The following is a 20,331-nucleotide window of genomic DNA, read 5'->3' as shown; positions in this document are numbered from 1 at the left end:
ATTCAAATTGGTATGGTATAATCATTTCACAAATAGTTCTTGACCATTCTCAGGTATTTGCTAGAATACAAATGAAGTCACCATTTTTTTTCCCTTTTTTTCTACAAAATAACAGTCCGTGAATATAGGCGACCAACTGTCATGAGCATTTCAAATACCAGTATGTGCCATGTTGGATTTGACCACTCCGTTCTCCACCGTTTGCGGGTCTCCACCTGTCCTACCAGTTTGACACAGGTTGTTAAAATTGGTTGTAAAACAAGTTCAGTAATGTTGTCAAGGTTAGAAACTGTTAAGGTGAAGTAGTATTATAGGGTGTTGGTCGGAGGGGTGAAGTGCTCTTATCCTCAGGCATCTCAGATCATCATTACTGTTTTAAAAGCTTTACCGTTATTGCCCTGTGCATTACCCTGTGTGAGTACTTCCTACGATGACCAAGAAGCTTAAATAATGTATGTCTTTATGTGTTCACCCAATGGCCATATATTGTCCCATACAGCTGTCCAGTCCCATTAAGCTACCCAGTCCCATTCAGCTGCCCAGTCCCATTCAGCTGCCCAGTCCCATTCAGCTGCCCAGTCCCATTCAGCTGCCCAGTCCCATTCAGCTGCCCAGTCCCATACAGCTGCCCAGTCCCATAAGGCTGCCCAGTCCCATATAGATGCCCAGTCCCATTCAGCTGCCCAGTCCCATACAGCTGCCCAGTCCCATACAGCTGCCCAGTCCCATTCAGCTGCCCAGTCCCATTCAGCTGCCCAGTCCCATACAGCTGCCCAGTCCCATACAGCTGCCCAGTCCCATACAGCTGTCCAGTCCCATACAGCTGTCCAGTCCCATACAGCTGCCCAGTCCCATATAGATGCCCAGTCCCATATAGATGCCCAGTCCCATTCAGCTGCCCAGTCCCATTCAGCTGCCCAGTCCCATTCAGCTGCCCAGTCCCATACAGCTGCCCAGTCCCATATAGATGCCCAGTCCCATACAGCTGCCCACTCCCATACAGATGCCCAGTCCCATTACAGATGTCGGGTCTTAACTTGATCACCCTTTTGTTGCGGGGTGCAGCTGTATACTTATTTTATTTTCAAATTATTTTCCACCATCATTTGCAAATAAATTCATTCAAAATCCTACAGTGTGATTTTCTGGATTTTTTTGCTCCATTTTGTCTGTCATAGTTGAAGTGCACCTATGGTGAAAATTACAGGCCTCTCTCATTTTTTTTTAGTGGGAGAACTTGCACAATTGGTGGCTGACTAAATACTTTTTTGCCCCACTGTATATATATTTTCATATGTGTGTTCTGTTGTAGCCTACAAGGATGTATTTGATAAATTCTATTCCGATATGGTTATATTTGTTGTACTGCTACGCTATGTGTACCGGGACTTCCCGATTTACAAATGAAGTACTGCCTGTGTTGGCGAGGGGTTTGATTCTGTCCCGCGTCCTTCTGGCTCAAATAACTCCATCCCCTTCCCCCCCCGATTGATTTGATTTAATTAGACATTTCAAATATGGACAGTTCAGGGTTATTTTTTACCCCTGACCATACCAGACACTTTTGGGTACGATAAATAGGAAAAACCAATTAAATAACAACAGGCTACACCAACATTAGTTTCCATTCATAGAAAGTTTTGGGTAATTTGCCACAGTAGATTGGCAGTGGTAAACTATAAAATACTTTATTTGTATTGTACAGAATGCTTGTCAAATAAATAAATAACCTTTAGTCTGTTCTAAAAGGACTGAGATGTTCCGATTAGAGTACCAACCAGAGGGCGAACATATCTTAAAATACTTTGGTTGCAAGCATGATTAATAGCGGATTTATGCTTGATTCGGCAGTGCTGTCTGGAGGCTCTATATAGAGGGTGGGACATCATGCTGTCTGGAGGCTCCATATAGAGGGTGAGACATCATGCTGTCTGGAGGCTCCATATAGAGGGTGAGACATCATGCTGTCTGGAGGCTCCATATAGAGGGTGAGACATCATGCTGTCTGGAGGCTCCATATAGAGGGTGGGACATCATGCTGTCTGGAGGCTCCATATAGAGGGTGAGACATCATGCTGTCTGGAGGCTCCATATAGAGGGTGAGACATCATGCTGTCTGGAGGCTCCATATAGAGGGTGAGACATCATGCTGTCTGGAGGCTCCATATAGAGGGTGAGACATCATGCTGTCTGGAGGCTCCATATAGAGGGTGGGACATCATGCTGTCTGGAGGCTCCATATAGAGGGTGAGACATCATGCTGTCTGGAGGCTCCATATAGAGGGTGGGACCTCATGCTGTCTGGAGGCTCCATATAGAGGTTGAGACGTCATGCTGTCTGGAGGCTCCATATAGAGGGTGGGACATCATGCTGTCTGGAGGCTCCATATAGAGGGTGAGACATCATGCTGTCTGGAGGCTCCATATAGAGGGTGAGACATCATGCTGTCTGGAGGCTCCATATAGAGGGTGGGACATCATGCTGTCTGGAGGCTCCATATAGAGGGTGAGACATCATGCTGTCTGGAGGCTCCATATAGAGGGTTAGACATCATCCTGTCTGGAGGCTCCATATAGAGGGTAGGACATCATGCTGTCTGGAGGCTCCATATAGAGGGTGAGACATCATGCTGTCTGGAGGCTCCATATAGAGGGTGATACATCATGCTGTCTGGAGGCTCCATATAGAGTGTGGGCCTTCATGCTGTCTGGAGGCTCCATATAGAGGGTGAGACATCATGCTGTCTGGAGGCTCCATATAGAGGGTGGGCCTTCATGCTGTCTGGAGGCTCCATATAGAGGGTGAGACATCATGCTGTCTGGAGGCTCCATATAGAGGGTGAGACATCATGCTGTCTGGAGGCTCCATATAGAGGGTGTGACATCATGCTGTCTGGAGGCTCCATATTGAGGGTGGGACATCATGCTGTCTGGAGGCTCCATATAGAGGGTTAGACATCATGCTATCTGGAGGCTCCATATAGAGGGTGAGACATCATGCTGTCTGGAGGCTCCATATAGAGGGTGAGACATCATGCTGTCTCGAGGCTCCATATAGAGGGTGGGGCATCATGCTGTCTGGAGGCTCCATATAGAGGGTGAGACATCATGCTGTCTGGAGGCTCCATATAGAGAGTTAGACATCATGCTGTCTTGAGGTTCCATACGGAGGGTGAGACATGGAGGGTTGGACATGGAATTAACCCTGTAACCGCGTGGAACTAACCCTGTAACCATGTGGAATTAACCCTGTAACCATGTGGAATTAACCCTGTAACCATGTGGAATTAACCCTGTAACCATGTGGAATTAACCCTGTAACCACGTGGAATTAACCCTGTAACCATGTGGAATTAACCCTGTAACCATGTGGAATTAACCCTGTAACCATGTGGAATTAACCCTGTAACCATGTGGAATTAACCCTGTAACCATGTGGAATTAACCCTGTAACCATGTGGAATTAACCCTGTAACCACGTGGAATTAACCCTGTAACCACGTGGAATTAACCCTGTAACCATGTGGAATTAACCCTGTAACCATGTGGAATTAACCCTGTAACCACGTGGAATTAACCCTGTAACCACGTGGAATTAACCCTGTAACCACGTGGAATTAACCCTGTAACCATGTGGAATTAACCCTGTAACCACGTGGAATTAACCCTGTAACCACGTGGAATTAACCCTGTAACCACGTGGAATTAACCCTGTAACCACGTGGAATTAACCCTGTAACCATGTGGAATTAACCCTGTAACCATGTGGAATTAACCCTGTAACCACGTGTTTGCCGGGGTCAGTGGCTGTAACCGCTGACCCACTAAGGGCACTGTGGAACCCAATAATTTATTCGGTCTATTGCCTTCAACATAAAATACAGTTGTTGTAAAATAAATAGATTTTCCCCTAACGAAAAATACATCTGCCCTCTACAAATGTGTCCATTTATTACAATCCACCTCAGAATTCCCGATAGATGTGCTGTAGCCTGTAACCTAGTCTACAAACACCGCTTCCTGCTGCCCCCTGGTGGCCATTATAAATATGCCTTCATATACTCAAATCCTCTGGCAGCAGGATTGTTTTCCTCCTGCGTCGAAAGAGGTTCAAATTAAGATCTGACATCTGTAGGCACAGCTGGTTGAGGGGAGGTGTGTCTGTATGGTTAAGGGGAGGCGTGTCTGTATGGTTAAGGGGATGGTTAAGGGGAGGTGTGTCTGTATGGTTAAGGGGAGGCGTGTCTGTATGGTTAAGGGGATGTGTGTCTGTATGGTTAAGGGGAGGCGTGTCTGTATGGTTAAGGGGAGGCGTGTCTGTATAGTTGAGGGGAGGCGTGTCTGTATGGTTGAGGGGAGGCGTGTCTGTATGGTTAAGGGGAGGCGTGTCTGTATGGTTGAGGGGAGGCGTGTCTGTATGGTTGAGGGGAGGCGTGTCTGTATGGTTGAGGGGAGGCGTGTCTGTATGGTTAAGGGGAGGCGTGTCTGTATGGTTAAGGGGAGGCGTGTCTGTATGGTTAAGGGGAGGCGTGTCTGTATAGTTAAGGGGATGGTTAAGGGGAGGCGTGTCTGTATGGTTAAGGGGATGGTTAAGGGGAGGCGTGTCTGTATGGTTAAGGGGAGGCGTGTCTGTATGGTTAAGGGGAGGCGTGTCTGTATGGTTAAGGAGAGGCGTGTCTGTATGGTTAAGGGGAGGCGTGTCTGTATGGTTAAGGGGAGGCGTGTCTGTATGGTTAAGGGAAGGCGTGTCTGTATGGTTAAGGAGAGGCGTGTCTGTATGGTTAAGGGGAGGCGTGTCTGTATGGTTAAGGGGAGGCGTGTCTGTATGGTTAAGGAGAGGCGTGTCTGTATGGTTAAGGGGAGGCGTGTCTGTATGGTTAAGGGGAGGCGTGTCTGTATGGTTAAGGGGAGGCGTGTCTGTATGGTTAAGGGGAGGCGTGTCTGTATGGTTGAGGGGAGGCGTGTCTGTATGGTTAAGGGGAGGCGTGTCTGTATGGTTAAGGAGAGGCGTGTCTGTATGGTTGAGGGGAGGTGTGTCTGTATGGTTAAGGGGAGGCGTGTCTGTATGGTTGAGGGGAGGCGTGTCTGTATGGTTGAGGGGAGGCGTGTCTATATGGTTAAGGGGGGGCGTGTCTGTATGGTTAAGAGGCGTGTCTGTATGGTTAAGGGGATGGTTAAGGGGAGGCGTGTCTGTATGGTTAAGGGGAGGCGTGTCTGTATGGTTAAGGGGAGGCGTGTCTGTATGGTTAAGGAGAGGCGTGTCTGTATGGTTAAGGGGAGGCGTGTCTGTATGGTTAAGGGGAGGCGTGTCTGTATGGTTAAGGGAAGGCGTGTCTGTATGGTTAAGGAGAGGCGTGTCTGTATGGTTAAGGGGAGGCGTGTCTGTATGGTTAAGGGGAGGCGTGTCTGTATGGTTAAGGAGAGGCGTGTCTGTATGGTTAAGGGGAGGCGTGTCTGTATGGTTAAGGGGAGGCGTGTCTGTATGGTTAAGGGGAGGCGTGTCTGTATGGTTAAGGGGAGGCGTGTCTGTATGGTTAAGGGGAGGCGTGTCTGTATGGTTAGGGGGAGGCGTGTCTGTATGGTTGAGGGGAGGCGTGTCTGTATGGTTAAGGGGAGGCGTGTCTGTATGGTTAAGGGGAGGCGTGTCTGTATGGTTAAGGTGAGGCGTGTCTGTATGGTTAAGGGGAGGCGTGTCTGTATGGTTAAGGGGAGGCGTGTCTGTGTGGTTAAGGGGATGGTTAAGGGGAGGCGTGTCTGTATGGTTAAGGAGAGGCGTGTCTGTATGGTTAAGGGGAGGCGTGTCTGTATGGTTAAGGTGAGGCGTGTCTGTATGGTTAAGGGGAGGCGTGTCTGTATGGTTAAGGGGAGGCGTGTCTGTATGGTTAAGGGGATGGTTAAGGGGAGGCGTGTCTGTATGGTTAAGGAGAGGCGTGTCTGTATGGTTAAGGGGAGGCGTGTCTGTATGGTTAAGGGGAGGCGTGTCTGTATGGTTAAGGGGAGGCGTGTCTGTATGGTTAAGGGGAGGCGTGTCTGTATGGTTGAGGGGAGGCGTGTCTGTATGGTTAAGGGGAGGCGTGTCTGTATGGTTAAGGGCAGGCGTGTCTGTATGGTTAAGGGGAGGCGTGTCTGTATGGTTAAGGGGATGGTTAAGGGGAGGTGTGTCTGTATGGTTAAGGGGAGGCGTGTCTGTATGGTTAAGGAGAGGCGTGTCTGTATGGTTGAGGGGAGGTGTGTCTGTATGGTTAAGGGGAGGCGTGTCTGTATGGTTGAGGGGAGGCGTGTCTGTATGGTTGAGGGGAGGCGTGTCTGTATGGTTAAGGGGAGGTGTGTCTGTATGGTTAAGGGGGGGCGTGTCTGTATGGTTAAGGGGGGGCGTGTCTGTATTGGTTAAGGAGAGGCGTGTCTGTATGGTTAAGGGGAGGCGTGTCTGTATGGTTAAGGGGAGGCGTGTCTGTATGGTTAAGGGGAGGCGTGTCTGTATGGTTAAGGGAAGGCGTGTCTGTATGGTTAAGGAGAGGCGTGTCTGTATGGTTAAGGGGAGGCGTGTCTGTATGGTTAAGGGGAGGCGTGTCTGTATGGTTAAGGAGAGGCGTGTCTGTATGGTTAAGGGGAGGCGTGTCTGTATGGTTAAGGGGAGGCGTGTCTGTATGGTTAAGGGGAGGCGTGTCTGTATGGTTAAGGGGAGGCGTGTCTGTATGGTTAAGGGGAGGCGTGTCTGTATGGTTAGGGGGAGGCGTGTCTGTATGGTTGAGGGGAGGCGTGTCTGTATGGTTAAGGGGAGGCGTGTCTGTATGGTTAAGGGGAGGCGTGTCTGTATGGTTAAGGTGAGGCGTGTCTGTATGGTTAAGGGGAGGCGTGTCTGTATGGTTAAGGGGAGGCGTGTCTGTATGGTTAAGGGGATGGTTAAGGGGAGGCGTGTCTGTATGGTTAAGGAGAGGCGTGTCTGTATGGTTAAGGGGAGGCGTGTCTGTATGGTTAAGGTGAGGCGTGTCTGTATGGTTAAGGGGAGGCGTGTCTGTATGGTTAAGGGGAGGCGTGTCTGTATGGTTAAGGGGATGGTTAAGGTGAGGCGTGTCTGTATGGTTAAGGAGAGGCGTGTCTGTATGGTTAAGGGGAGGCGTGTCTGTATGGTTAAGGGGAGGCGTGTCTGTATGGTTAAGGGGAGGCGTGTCTGTATGGTTAAGGGGAGGCGTGTCTGTATGGTTGAGGGGAGGCGTGTCTGTATGGTTAAGGGGAGGCGTGTCTGTATGGTTAAGGGCAGGCGTGTCTGTATGGTTAAGGGGAGGCATGTCTGTATGGTTAAGGGGATGGTTAAGGGGAGGTGTGTCTGTATGGTTAAGGGGAGGCGTGTCTGTATGGTTAAGGAGAGGCGTGTCTGTATGGTTGAGGGGAGGTGTGTCTGTATGGTTAAGGGGAGGCGTGTCTGTATGGTTGAGGGGAGGCGTGTCTGTATGGTTGAGGGGAGGCGTGTCTGTATGGTTAAGGGGAGGTGTGTCTGTATGGTTAAGGGGGGGCGTGTCTGTATGGTTAAGGGGGGGCGTGTCTGTATTGGTTAAGGAGAGGCGTGTCTGTATGGGCCAACCCAGCAGAGTCCTATCATGGTACTGGACAGATACTAATGTTGCTATAGGGTGTTGTTGACTTGGTGCCCCAGGGGCTAATAGGAGAGATGCTTCCTGAAAACACTTTGAGATCATGTAAACAAAACAAACCACCGCATATCCTGTGTGGCAGAGTAACAGTATATTCAACGGGAACATTGAATGGACGTTGATTTATAGGTAGTGTAATGCTATGATACTAAAGTACATCTACTGAACAACAAGACACTGTGATTTATAGGTAGTGTAATGCTATGATACTAAAGTACATCTACTGAACAACAAGACACTGTGATTTATAGGTAGTGTAATGCTATGATACTAAAGTACATCTACTGAACAACAAGACACTGTGATTTATAGGTAGTGTAATGCTATGATACTAAAGTACATCTACTGAACAACAAGACACTGTGATTTATAGGTAGTGTAATGCTATGATACTAAAGTACATCTACTATACAACAAGACACTGTGATTTATAGGTAGTGTAATGCTATGATACTAAAGTACATCTACTGAACAACAAGACACTGTGCATCCTCACTCAGTCCATTTTTATTTTCTTCGATTTCCAGGTTAAGAACAGTATCTCAGCTGTAATATGTCTCCAATGTGTGTCTTCAGTCAAACAAAATGCGTCGTGTTGTGCGATAATGACGAGTCTCAAAATCAGATTTTGTTTTTTTATTACAGTATGTTGATCCCATAGGACTTTTTCAGTGTTTAGAAAACATGTACATGATGGTTGACGTTTCAGTTGTTCTGTTACCACTGAGATACCGATGTGTTTTCAGCCTCCGAACACAGAGGAGGACCACCCAAGAACCCACTTAAACAGGCAGTAGTAGGCTACACACACACGCACGCACACACACACACACACACACACACACACACACACACACGCACGCACGCACACACACACACACACACACACACACACACACACACACACACACACACACACACACACACACACACACCATCAGGAGTAGGCTACAGAGCCACTTTACTAGACAAAGTGCATCCTCGTGGATATTGAACAACGAATGGTGTGGATTTCACACTGAATCACTGTCTACAGGAATGTGATGGGGTGATTACAATCCCTTTGGAAATTACTCTCATGTTGTTGATATTATGTTGTTTCTGTATATTATGTTGTTTCTGTATATTATGTTGTTTATATGATGTTGTTGATATTATGTTGTTTCTGTATATTATGTTGTTTCTGTATATTATGTTGTTTATATGATGTTGTTGATATTATGTTGTTTCTGTATATTATGTTGTTTCTGTATATTATGTTGTTTCTGTATATTATGTTGTTTATATGATGTTGTTGATATTATGTTGTTTCTGTATATTATGTTGTTTATATCATGTTGTTGATATTATGTTGTTTCTGTATATTATGTTGTTTCTGTATATTATGTTGTTTCTGTATATTATGTTGTTTATGTATATTATGTTGTTTATATGATGTTGTTGATATTATGTTGTTTCTGTATATGATGTTGTTTCTGTATATTATGTTGTTTATATGATGTTGTTGATATTATGTTGTTTCTGTATATTATGTTGTTTCTGTATATTATGTTGTTTCTGTATATTATGTTGTTTATATGATGTTGATATTATGTTGTTTCTGTATATTATGTTGTTTCTGTATATTATGTTGTTTATATGTTGTTGATATTATGTTGTTTCTGTATATTATGTTGTTTATATGTTGTTGATATTATGTTGTTTCTGTATATTATGTTGTTTCTGTATATTATGTTGTTTATATGATGTTGTTGATATTATGTTGTTTCTGTATATTATGTTGTTTATATGATGTTGTTTCTGTATATTATGTTGTTTATATGTTGTTGATATTATGTTGTTTCTGTATATTATGTTGTTTCTGTATATTATGTTGTTTCTGTATATTATGTTGTTTATATGATGTTGTTTCTGTATATTATGTTGTTTATATGTTGTTTATATGATGTTGTTTCTGTATATTATGTTGTTTCTGTATATTATGTTGTTTATATGATGTTGTTGATATTATGTTGTTTCTGTATATTATGTTGTTTCTGTATATGATGTTGTTTATCAAATCAAATCAAATCAAATGTATTTATATAGCCCTTCGTACATCAGCTGATATCTCAAAGTGCTGTACAGAAACCCAGCCTAAAACCCCAAACAGCAAGCAATGCAGGTGTAGAAGCACGGTGGCTAGGAAAAACTCCCTAGAAAGGCCCAAACCTAGGAAGAAACCTAGAGAGGAACCAGGCTATGCGGGGTGGCCAGTCCTCTTCTGGCTGTGCCGGGTGGAGATTATAACAAAACATGGTCAAGATGTTCAAATGTTCATAAATGACCAGCATGGTCGAATAATAATAAGGCAGAATAGTTGAAACTGGAGCAGCAGCACAGTCAGGTGGACTGGGGACAGCAAGGAGTCATCATGTCAGGTATTCCTGGGGCATGGTCCTAGGGCTCAGGTCCTCCGAGAGAGAGAAAGAAAGAGAGAATTAGAGAGAGCATATGTGGGATGGCCAGTCCTCTTCTGGCTGTGCCGGGTGGAGATTATAACAGAACATGGCCAAGATGTTCAAATGTTCATAAATGACCAGCATGGTCGAATAATAATAAGGCAGAACAGTTGAAACTGGAGCAGCAGCACAGCCAGGTGGACTGGGGACAGCAAGGAGTCATCATGTCAGGTAGTCCTGGGGCATGGTCCTAGGGCTCAGGTCCTCCGAGAGAGAGAAAGAGAGAAGGAGAGAATTAGAGAACGCACACTTAGATTCACACAGGACACCGAATAGGACAGGAGAAGTACTCCAGATATAACAAACTGACCCTAGCCCCCCGACACATAAACTACTGCAGCATAAATACTGGAGGCTGAGACAGGAGGGGTCAGGAGACACTGTGGCCCACTCCGAGGACACCCCCGGACAGGGCCAAACAGGAAGGATATAACCCCACCCACTTTGCCAAAGCACAGCCCCCACACCACTAGAGGGATGTCTTCAACCACCAACTACCAACTTTATATGATGTTGTTTCTGAATATGATGTTGTTTCTGTATATGATGTTGTTTCTGAATATGATGTTGTTTCTGTATATGATGTTGTTTCTGAATATGAGTTGTTTCTGTATATGATGTTGTTTCTGTATATGATGTTGTTTCTGAATATGAGTTGTTTCTGTATATGATGTTGTTTCTGTATATGATGTTGTTTCTGTATATTATGTTGTTTCTGAATATGAGTTGTTTCTGTATATTATGTTGTTTCTGTATATTATGTTGTTTCTGTATATTATGTTGTTTCTGAATATGAGTTGTTTCTGTATATTATGTTGTTTCTGAATATGAGTTGTTTCTGTATATTATGTTGTTTCTGTATATTATGTTGTTTCTGTATATTATGTTGTTTCTGAATATGAGTTGTTTCTGTATATGATGTTGTTTCTGAATATGATGTTGTTTCTGTATATGATGTTGTTTCTGAATATGAGTTGTTTCTGTATATTATGTTGTTTCTGTATATTATGTTGTTTCTGTATATGATGTTGTTTCTGAATATGAGTTGTTTCTGTATATTATGTTGTTTCTGTATATTATGTTGTTTCTGTATATTATGTTGTTTCTGTATATTATGTTGTTTATTATAGGTTTTTGCTGTATATTATCGGTCTTTGCTCTGACAGAGATGGCCGCCTCGCTTTGCGTTCTTAGGAAACTTTGCAGTATTTAGTTGTTTTTTTTATGTATTATTTCTTACATTGTTACCCCAGGAAACCTTAAGTCTTATTACATACAGCCGGGAAGAACTATTGGATATAAGAGCAACGTTAACTTACCAACATTACGACCAGGAATTCGACTTTCCCGAAGCCGATCCTTTGTTTGGTCCACCACCCAGGACAATGGAGACCCAAAACAACGGCGCCGCAGAAGGTGCAGACGGAGCGGTCTTCTGGTCAGGCTCTGTAGACGGGCACATCGCTCACCGCTCCCAAGTATACTACTCGCCAATGTCCAGTCTCTTGACAACAAGGTAGACAAAATCAGAGGGGTTGGATTACCTTCCAGAGAGACATCAGAGACTGTAACGTTCTTTGTTTCATAGAAACATGACTCACTCGGGATACGTTATCAGAGTCGGTACAGCCATCTGGTTCTTCACGCATCGCGCCGACAGAAACAAACATCTCTCTGGTAAGAAGGGCGGGGATGTATGCATTATGATTAACGAGACGTGGTGTGATCATAACAACATACAGGAACTCAAGTCCTTTTGTTCACATGACCTAGAATTCTTTACAATCAAATGTGGACCGCATTATCTACCAAGAGAATTCTCTTCAATTATAATCACAGTCGTATATATCCCCCACCCCAAGCAGACACCTCGACAGCCCTGAAAGAACTTCATTGGACTCTATGTAAAATGCAAACCACATATCCCGAGGCTGCATTTGTTGTAGCTGGGGATTTTTCACAAAGGCTAATCTGAAAACAATGCTCCCTACATTTTGCCAGCGCGACCCGGACTGGCAAAATTCTGGATCATTGTTAGTCTAACTTTCACGACGCATACAAAGCCCTCCCTCCTTTCGGCAAATTTGACCACGACTCCATTTTGTTGCTCCCAGCCTATAGACAGAAACTAAAACAGAAAACGCCCGTGCTCAGGTCTGTTCAACGCTGGTCCGACCAATCTGATTCCGCGCTTCAAGATTGCTTCGATCACGTGGACTGGGATATGTGCCGGATAGCGTCGAACAACAACATTGATGCATACGCTGATTCGGTGAGCGAGTTTATTAGCAAGTGCATCGGTGATGTTGTACCTACGCCCATTATTAATACCTTCCGCAACCAGAAACCGTGGATTGATCACAGCATTCGTGCAAAACTGAAAGCATGAACCATTGCTTTTAATCAGGGCAAGGCGACCGGAAACATGACCGAATACAAACAGTGTAGCTATTCCCTCTGCAAGGCAATCAAACAAGCTAAGCGTTAGTATAGAGAAAAAGTAGAGTCGCAATTCAACGTCTCAGACAAGAGAGGTATGTGGCAGGGTCTACAGTCAATCACGGATTACAAAAAGAAAACCAGCCCTGTCAAGGACCCCGATGTCTTGCTCCCAGACAAACTAAACAACTTCTTTGCTCGCTTTGAGGACAATGTAGTGCCAAGGCCTGCTACCAAAACATTTATAGTGCCACGGCCTGCTACCAAAACATTTATAGTGCCACGGCCTGCTACCAAAACATTTAAACGTGTTAACCCTCGCAAAGCTGCCTGCCCATGTGGCATCCCTAGCTGCGTCCTCAGAAATGCACAGACCAGTTGGCTGGTGTGTTTACGGACATATTCAATCAATCCCTATCCCAGTGCTTCAAGAGGGCCACCATTGTTCCTGTTCCCAAGAAAGCTAAGGTAACTGAGCTAAATGACTACCGCCCCGTAGCACTCACTTCTGTCATCATGAAGTGCTTTGAGAGACTAGTCAAGGACCATATCACCTCCACCCTACCTGACACCCTAGACCCACTCCAATTTGCTTACTGCCCCAACAGGTCCACAGACGACCCAATCGCAATCACACTGCACACTGCCCTATCCCATCTGGACAAGAGGAATACCTATGTAAGAATGCTGTCCATTGACTACATGTCAGCATTTAACACCACAGTACCCTCCAAACTCGTCATTAAGCTTGAGAACCTGGGTCTCGACCCTGTCCTGTGCAACTGGGTCCCGGACATTGACGGGCCGCTCCCAGGTGGTGAAGGTAGGAAACAACATCTCCACCCCTCTGATCCTCAACACTGGGGCCCCACAGGGTGCATTCTCAGCCCTCTCCTGTACTCCCTGTTCACCCATGACTGCGTGGCCATGCACGCCTCCAACTCAATCATCAAGTTTGCAGATGACACTACAGTGATAGGCTTGGTTACCAACAATGGCGAGACGGGCTACAGGGAGGAGGTGAGGGCCCTCGGAGTGTGGTGTCAGGAAGATAACCTCACACTCAACGTCAACAAAACAAAGTAGATGGTTGTGGACTTCAGGAAACAGCAGAGGGAGCAGCCCCCTATCCACATCGACGGGACAGTAGTGGAGAAGGTGGAAAGTTTTAAGTTCCTCACCGTACAAATCACTGACGATCTGAATTGGTCCACCCACACAGACAGAGTGGTGAAGATGGTGTAACAGCACCTCTTCAACCTTAGGAGGGTGAAGAAATTGGGCTTGTCACCAAAAACACTCACAAACTTTTAAAGATGCACAATCGAGAGCATCCTGTCAGGCTGTATCACCGCCTGGTACGGCAACTGGTCCGCCCACAATCGTAAGGCTCTCCAGAGGGTAGTGAGGTCTGCACAACGCATCACCGGGGGCAAACTACCTGCCCTCCAGGACACCTACACCACCCGATGTCACAGGAAGGCCAAAAAGATCATCAAGGACAACCGAGCCACTGCCTGTTCACCCCGCTATCATCCAAAAGGTGAGGTCAGTACAGGTGCATCAAAGCAGGGACTGAGAGACTGAAAAACAGCTTCTATCTCAAGGCCATCAGACTGTTAAACAGCCATCACTAACATTGAGTGGCTGCTGCCAACATGCTGACTCAAATCTAAAGCCACTTTAATAATTAGAAATTGGGATGTAATAAATGTATCACTAGTCACTTTAAAACAATGCCACTTTATTTAATGTTTACACACCCTACCTTACTCATCTCATATGTGCAGTGGGGAGAACAAGTATTTGATATACTGCTGATTTTGCAGGTTTTCCCTACTTACAAAGCATGTAGAGGTCTGTAATTTTTATCATAGGTACACTTCAACTGTGAGAGACGGAATCTAAAAAACAAAAATCCAGAAAATAACATTGTATGATTTTTAAGTTATTAATTTGCATTTTATTGCATGACATAAGTATTTGATACATCAGAAAAGCAGAACTTAATATTTGGTACAGAAACCTTTGTTTGCAATTACAGAGATCATACGTTTCCTGTAATTCTTGACCAGGTTTGCACACACTGCAGCAGGGATTTTGGCCCACTCCTCCATACAGACCTTCTCCAGATCCTTCAGGTTTCGGGGCTGTCGCTGAGCAATACGGACTTTCAGCCCCCTCCAAAGATGTTCTATTGGGTTCAGGTCTGGAGACTGGCTATGCCACTCCAGGACCTTGAGATGCTTCTTACGGAGCCAGTCCTTAGTTGACCTGGCTGTGTGTTTCGGCTCGTTGTCATGCTGGAAGACCCAGCCACGACCCATCTTCAATGCTCTAACTGAGGGAAGGAGGTTGTTGGCCAAGATCTTGCGATACATGGCCCCATCCATCCTCCCTTCAATACGGTGCAGTCGTCCTGTCCCCTTTGCAGAAAAGCATCCCCAAAGAATGATGTTTCCACCTCCATGCTTCACGGTTAGGATGATGTTCTTGGGGTTGTACTCATCCTTCTTCCTCCATCAGACCATATGACCTTCTCCCATTCCTCCTCTGGATCATCCAGATGGTCATTGGTAAACTTCAGACGGGCCTGGACATGCGCTGGCTTGAGCAGGGGGACCTTGCGTGCGCTGCAGGATTTTAGTCCATGACGGCGTAGTGTGTTACTAATGGTTTTCTTTGAGACTGTGGTCCCAGCTCTCTTCAGGTCATTGACCAGGTCCTGCCGTGTAGTTCTGGGTTGATCCCTCACCTTCCTCATGATCATTGATGCCCCACGAGGTGAGATCTTGCATGGAACCCCATCATCTTGAACTTCTTCCGTTTTCTAATAATTGCGCCAACAGTTGTTGCCTTCTCACCAAGCTGCTTGCCTATTGTCCTGTAGCCCACCCCAGCCTTGTGCAGGTCTACAATTTTATCCCTGATGTCCTTACACCCTCTCTGGTCTTGGCCATTGTGGAGTGTGTGGACAGGTGTTTTTTATACAGGTAACGAGTTCAAACAGGTGCAGTTAATACAGGTAATGAGTGGAGAACAGGAGGGCTTCTTAAAGAAAACTAACAGGTCAATGAGAGTCGGAATTCTTACTGGTTGGTAGGTGATCAAATACTTATGTCATGCAATAAAATGCAAATGAATTACTTAAAATTCATACAATGTGATTTTCTGGATTTTTGTTTTAGATTCCGTCTCTCACAGTTGAAGTGTACCTATGATAAAAATTACAGACCTCTACATGCTTTGTAAGTAGGAAAACCGGCAAAATCGGCAGTGTATCAAATACTTGTTCTCCCCACTGTATATACTGTACTCTATACCATCTACTGCATTTTTCCTATGCCGTTCGGCCATTGCTCATCCATTTATTTATGTACATATTCTTATTCATTCCTTTACACTTGTGTATATTATGTTGTTTCTGTATATTATTGCACCTGCTTCCCGACTCACAGCCCCGTTATTATAGTTGTTTCTGGATATAATGTGGTTTTGAGGTTTGAAAGACAACATACTGTAAGTGGTTAGTCTCATTTTTATTTTATTTTAGTTTGTCCGAGAAACCATAAAAACAATGCACTTAACCCTAATTGCTCCAGGGTTGCGTTGATATTGCAGACCCTGTCCGTGACCCCACTCTGCCAGGTTGTCTCAGGGGGACTTTGAGATATGCCAACAAAATACATTTCCAATTCACACATGCGTTTTAATACAGCAGTAAAAGAGGACTCAGTAAAAACACTTGCTGTTAGGAAACTATCAAATTAAAGTATCATTTTGGTTTTAGGCGCCGGTCCCGTTTTGTTTGTTTTGGTCGGTTTGTTTTTATTTACATGTGTGAAATAGGACAAATATAAGTACCCACCAAAATGATGATGATGATGATTATTATTATTAGATAACAAATGGAGAAGACAAATGCAATTCAGTAAATGATGTAAAGTTTGAAGCACCCGTATAATCTGGCAGTAGATAGATTACTTCAGGGTTCATGTCAACTCTCTAATATTGAGCCTCAGTAGTAGTTAACTAATACAATACCACAGTCTACAATCTCTATCATTTCTTATTTGGATGTGTAGTGAAGGAGAGAGTCAGAGACTGTTCAAAATAACCACCACCGACACGTCCTGCACCGCTCAACCGGGTACATAAAACTGCTCTGTCCATTTGGTTTAGGATCTCCCTCCCTCCCTCCCTCCCTCCCTCCCTCCCTCCCTCCCTCCCTCCCTCCAAAGGAATGGATGAATAATGGATAAACACAAGTGTTTGCTGAAGATAGGCCTTCCATCCATCTGAGGGAAGGATCTTTAAGGCATCATGGTGATGACTCTCTGTTACTGGCTGAACAACACTGGGGGGGGGGGCACATGTCCAAAACTCCTTCAGCCTGGTCCAGATCCACTTGTGTTGTCTTGCCTACTCCAATGGCCGTATACAGCACAATCTGATCTGAGACGAAGCTCAACCTGGTAACCACCTAGTAACATCCAGGCTAAACCTGGTAACCCCTAGTAACGTCAAGGCTAAATCTGTTAACAATCTAGTAACATGCAGGCTAAACCTGGTAACCCCTAGTAACATCCAGGCTAAACATGGTAACCCCTGGTAACCCCTAGTAACGTCCATGCTAAACCTGGTAACCCCTAGTAACGTCCAGGCTAAACCTGGTAACCCCTAGTAACGTCCAGGCTAAACCTGGTAACCGCTAGTAACATCCAAGCTAAACCTGGTAAACCCTAGTAACGTCCAGGCTAAACCTGGTAACCCCTAGTAACGTCCAGGCTAAACCTGGTAACCCCTAGTAACGTCCCGGCTAAACCTGGTAACAACCTGTGTGTGTCGTAGTAAGGCTCCAGATTCTATAAAGAAACAGCGTTTCAGTCTAGTTGTATTACTCTTGGCTGTGAGGACAGTGTTTCAGTCTAGTTGTATTTCTCTTGGCTGTGAGGACAGTGTTTCAGTCTAGTTGTATTACTCTTGGCTGTGAGGACAGCGTTTCAGTCTAGTTGTATTTCTCTTGGCTGTGAGGACAGTGTTTCAGTCTAGTTGTATTACTCTTGACTGTGAGGACAGTGTTTCAGTCTAGTTGTATTACTCTTGGCTGTGAGGACAGTGTTTCAGTCTAGTTGTATTTCTCTTGGCTGTGAGGACAGCGTTTCAGTCTAGTTGTATTACTCTTGGCTGTGAGGACAGTGTTTCAGTCTAGTTGTATTTCTCTTGGCTGTGAGGACAGCGTTTCAGTCTAGTTGTATTACTCTTGGCTGTGAGGACAGTGTTTCAGTCTAGTTGTATTATTCTTGGCTGTGAGGACAGTGTTTCAGTCTAGTTGTATTTCTCTTGGCTGTGAGGACAGTGTTTCAGTCTAGTTGTATTTCTCTTGGCTGTGAGGACAGTGTTTCAGTCTAGTTGTATTACTCTTGGCTGTGAGGACAGCGTTTCAGTCTAGTTGTATTACTCTTGGCTGTGAGGACAGTGTTTCAGTCTAGTTGTATTACTCTTGGCTGTGAGGACAGTGTTTCAGTCTAGTTGTATTTCTCTTGGCTGTGAGGACAGTGTTTCAGTCTAGTTGTATTATTCTTGGCTGTGAGGACAGCGTTTCAGTCTAGTTGTATTTCTCTTGGCTGTGAGGACAGTGTTTCAGTCTAGTTGTATTACTCTTGGCTGTGAGGACAGTGTTTCAGTCTAGTTGTATTTCTCTTGGCTGTGAGGACAGTGTTTCAGTCTAGTTGTATTACTCTTGGCTGTGAGGACAGTGTTTCAGTCTAGTTGTATTTCTCTTGGCTGTGAGGACAGTGTTTCAGTCTAGTTGTATTACTCTTGGCTGTGAGGACAGCGTTTCAGTCTAGTTGTATTTCTCTTGGCTGTGAGGACAGTGTTTCAGTCTAGTTGTATTACTCTTGGTTGTGAGGACAGCGTTTCAGTCTAGTTGTATTTCTCTTGGCTGTGAGGACAGCATTTCAGTCTAGTTGTATTACTCTTGGCTGTGAGGACAGCATTTCAGTCTAGTTGTATTTCTCTTGGCTGTGAGGACAGTGTTTCAGTCTAGTTGTATTACTCTTGGCTGTGAGGACAGTGTTTCAGTCTAGTTGTATTTCTCTTGGCTGTGAGGACAGTGTTTCAGTCTAGTTGTATTTCTCTTGGCTGTGAGGACAGTGTTTCAGTCTAGTTGTATTTCTCTTGGCTGTGAGGACAGTGTTTCAGTCTAGTTGTATTTCTCTTGGCTGTGAGGACAGTGTTTCAGTCTAGTTGTATTTCTCTTGGCTGTGAGGACAGTGTTTCAGTCTAGTTGTATTACTCTTGGCTGTGAGGACAGCGTTTCAGTCTAGTTGTATTTCTCTTGGCTGTGAGGACAGTGTTTCAGTCTAGTTGTATTTCTCTTGGCTGTGAGGACAGCGTTTCAGTCTAGTTGTATTATTCTTGGCTGTGAGGACAGTGTTTCAGTCTAGTTGTATTTCTCTTGGCTGTGAGGACAGCGTTTCAGTCTAGTTGTATTTCTCTTGGCTGTGAGGACAGTGTTTCAGTCTAGTTGTATTACTCTTGGCTGTGAGGACAGTGTTTCAGTCTAGTTGTATTTCTCTTGGCTGTGAGGACAGTGTTTCAGTCTAGTTGTATTTCTCTTGGCTGTGAGGACAGTGTTTCAGTCATTGTTTTATTGTATTTCAAGTACTACGCTAAGTTGTTTTTTTTGGGGTATCTCTACTTTACTTTACTATGTATATATTTCACAACTTTTACTTTTACTCCACTACATTCCTAAAGAAAATAATGTACTTTTTACTCCATACATTTTCCCTGACACCCAAAAGCAGGACAGGACAATTGTACAATTCACGCACTTATCAAGAGAACATCCCTGGTCAGTCCTACTGCATCTGATCTGGCAGACTCACTAAACAGAGAACATCCCTGGTCATCCCTACTGCCTCTGATCTGGCAGACTCACTAAACAGAGAACATCCCTGGTCATCCCTACTGTCTCTGATCTGGCAGACTCACTAAACAGAGAACATCCCTGGTCATCCCTACTGCCTCTGATCTGGAGGACTCACTAAAAAGAGAACATCCCTGGTCATCCCCACTGTCTCTGATCTGGAGGACTCACTAAACAGAGAACATCCCTGGTCATCCCTACTGCCTCTGATCTGGAGGACTCACTAAACAGAGAACATCCCTGGTCATCCCTTCTAGCCTCTGATCTGGCAGACTCACTAAACAGAGAACATCCCTGGTCATCCCTACTGTCTCTGATCTGGCAGACTCACTAAACAGAGAACATCCCTGGTCATCCCTTCTAGCCTCTGATCTGGCAGACTCACTAAACAGAGAACATCCCTGGTCATCCCTACTGCCTCTGATCTGGCAAACTCACTAAACAGAGAACATCCCTGGTCATCCCTTCTAGCTTCTGATCTGGCAGACTAAACAGACATGCTTCGTTTGTAAATTATCTCTGAATGTTGGAGAGGCCCTGGTCAGTCCTACTGCCTCTGATCTGGCAGACTAAACAGATATGCTTCGTTTGTAAATTATCTCTGAATGTTGGAGAGGCCCTGGTCAGTCCTACTGCCTCTGATCTGGCAGACTAAACAGATATGCTTCGTTTGTAAATGAGAGCGCCTGGCCATATGTTTAAAAACAAGAAAATGGTGCCGTCTGGTTTGCTTCATATAAGGAATGTGAAATGATTTATACTTTTACTTTTTTGATACTTAAATATAATTTAGCAATTACAA

The sequence above is a fragment of the Oncorhynchus mykiss genome, chromosome 28 (assembly GCF_057628025.1).
Source record: "Oncorhynchus mykiss isolate SJ-2025 chromosome 28, ASM5762802v1, whole genome shotgun sequence".
NCBI classification, from domain to species: Eukaryota; Metazoa; Chordata; class Actinopteri; order Salmoniformes; family Salmonidae; genus Oncorhynchus; species Oncorhynchus mykiss.
The sequence above is the reverse complement of the archived record's forward strand: the minus strand, read 5'-3'. Positions refer to the sequence as shown.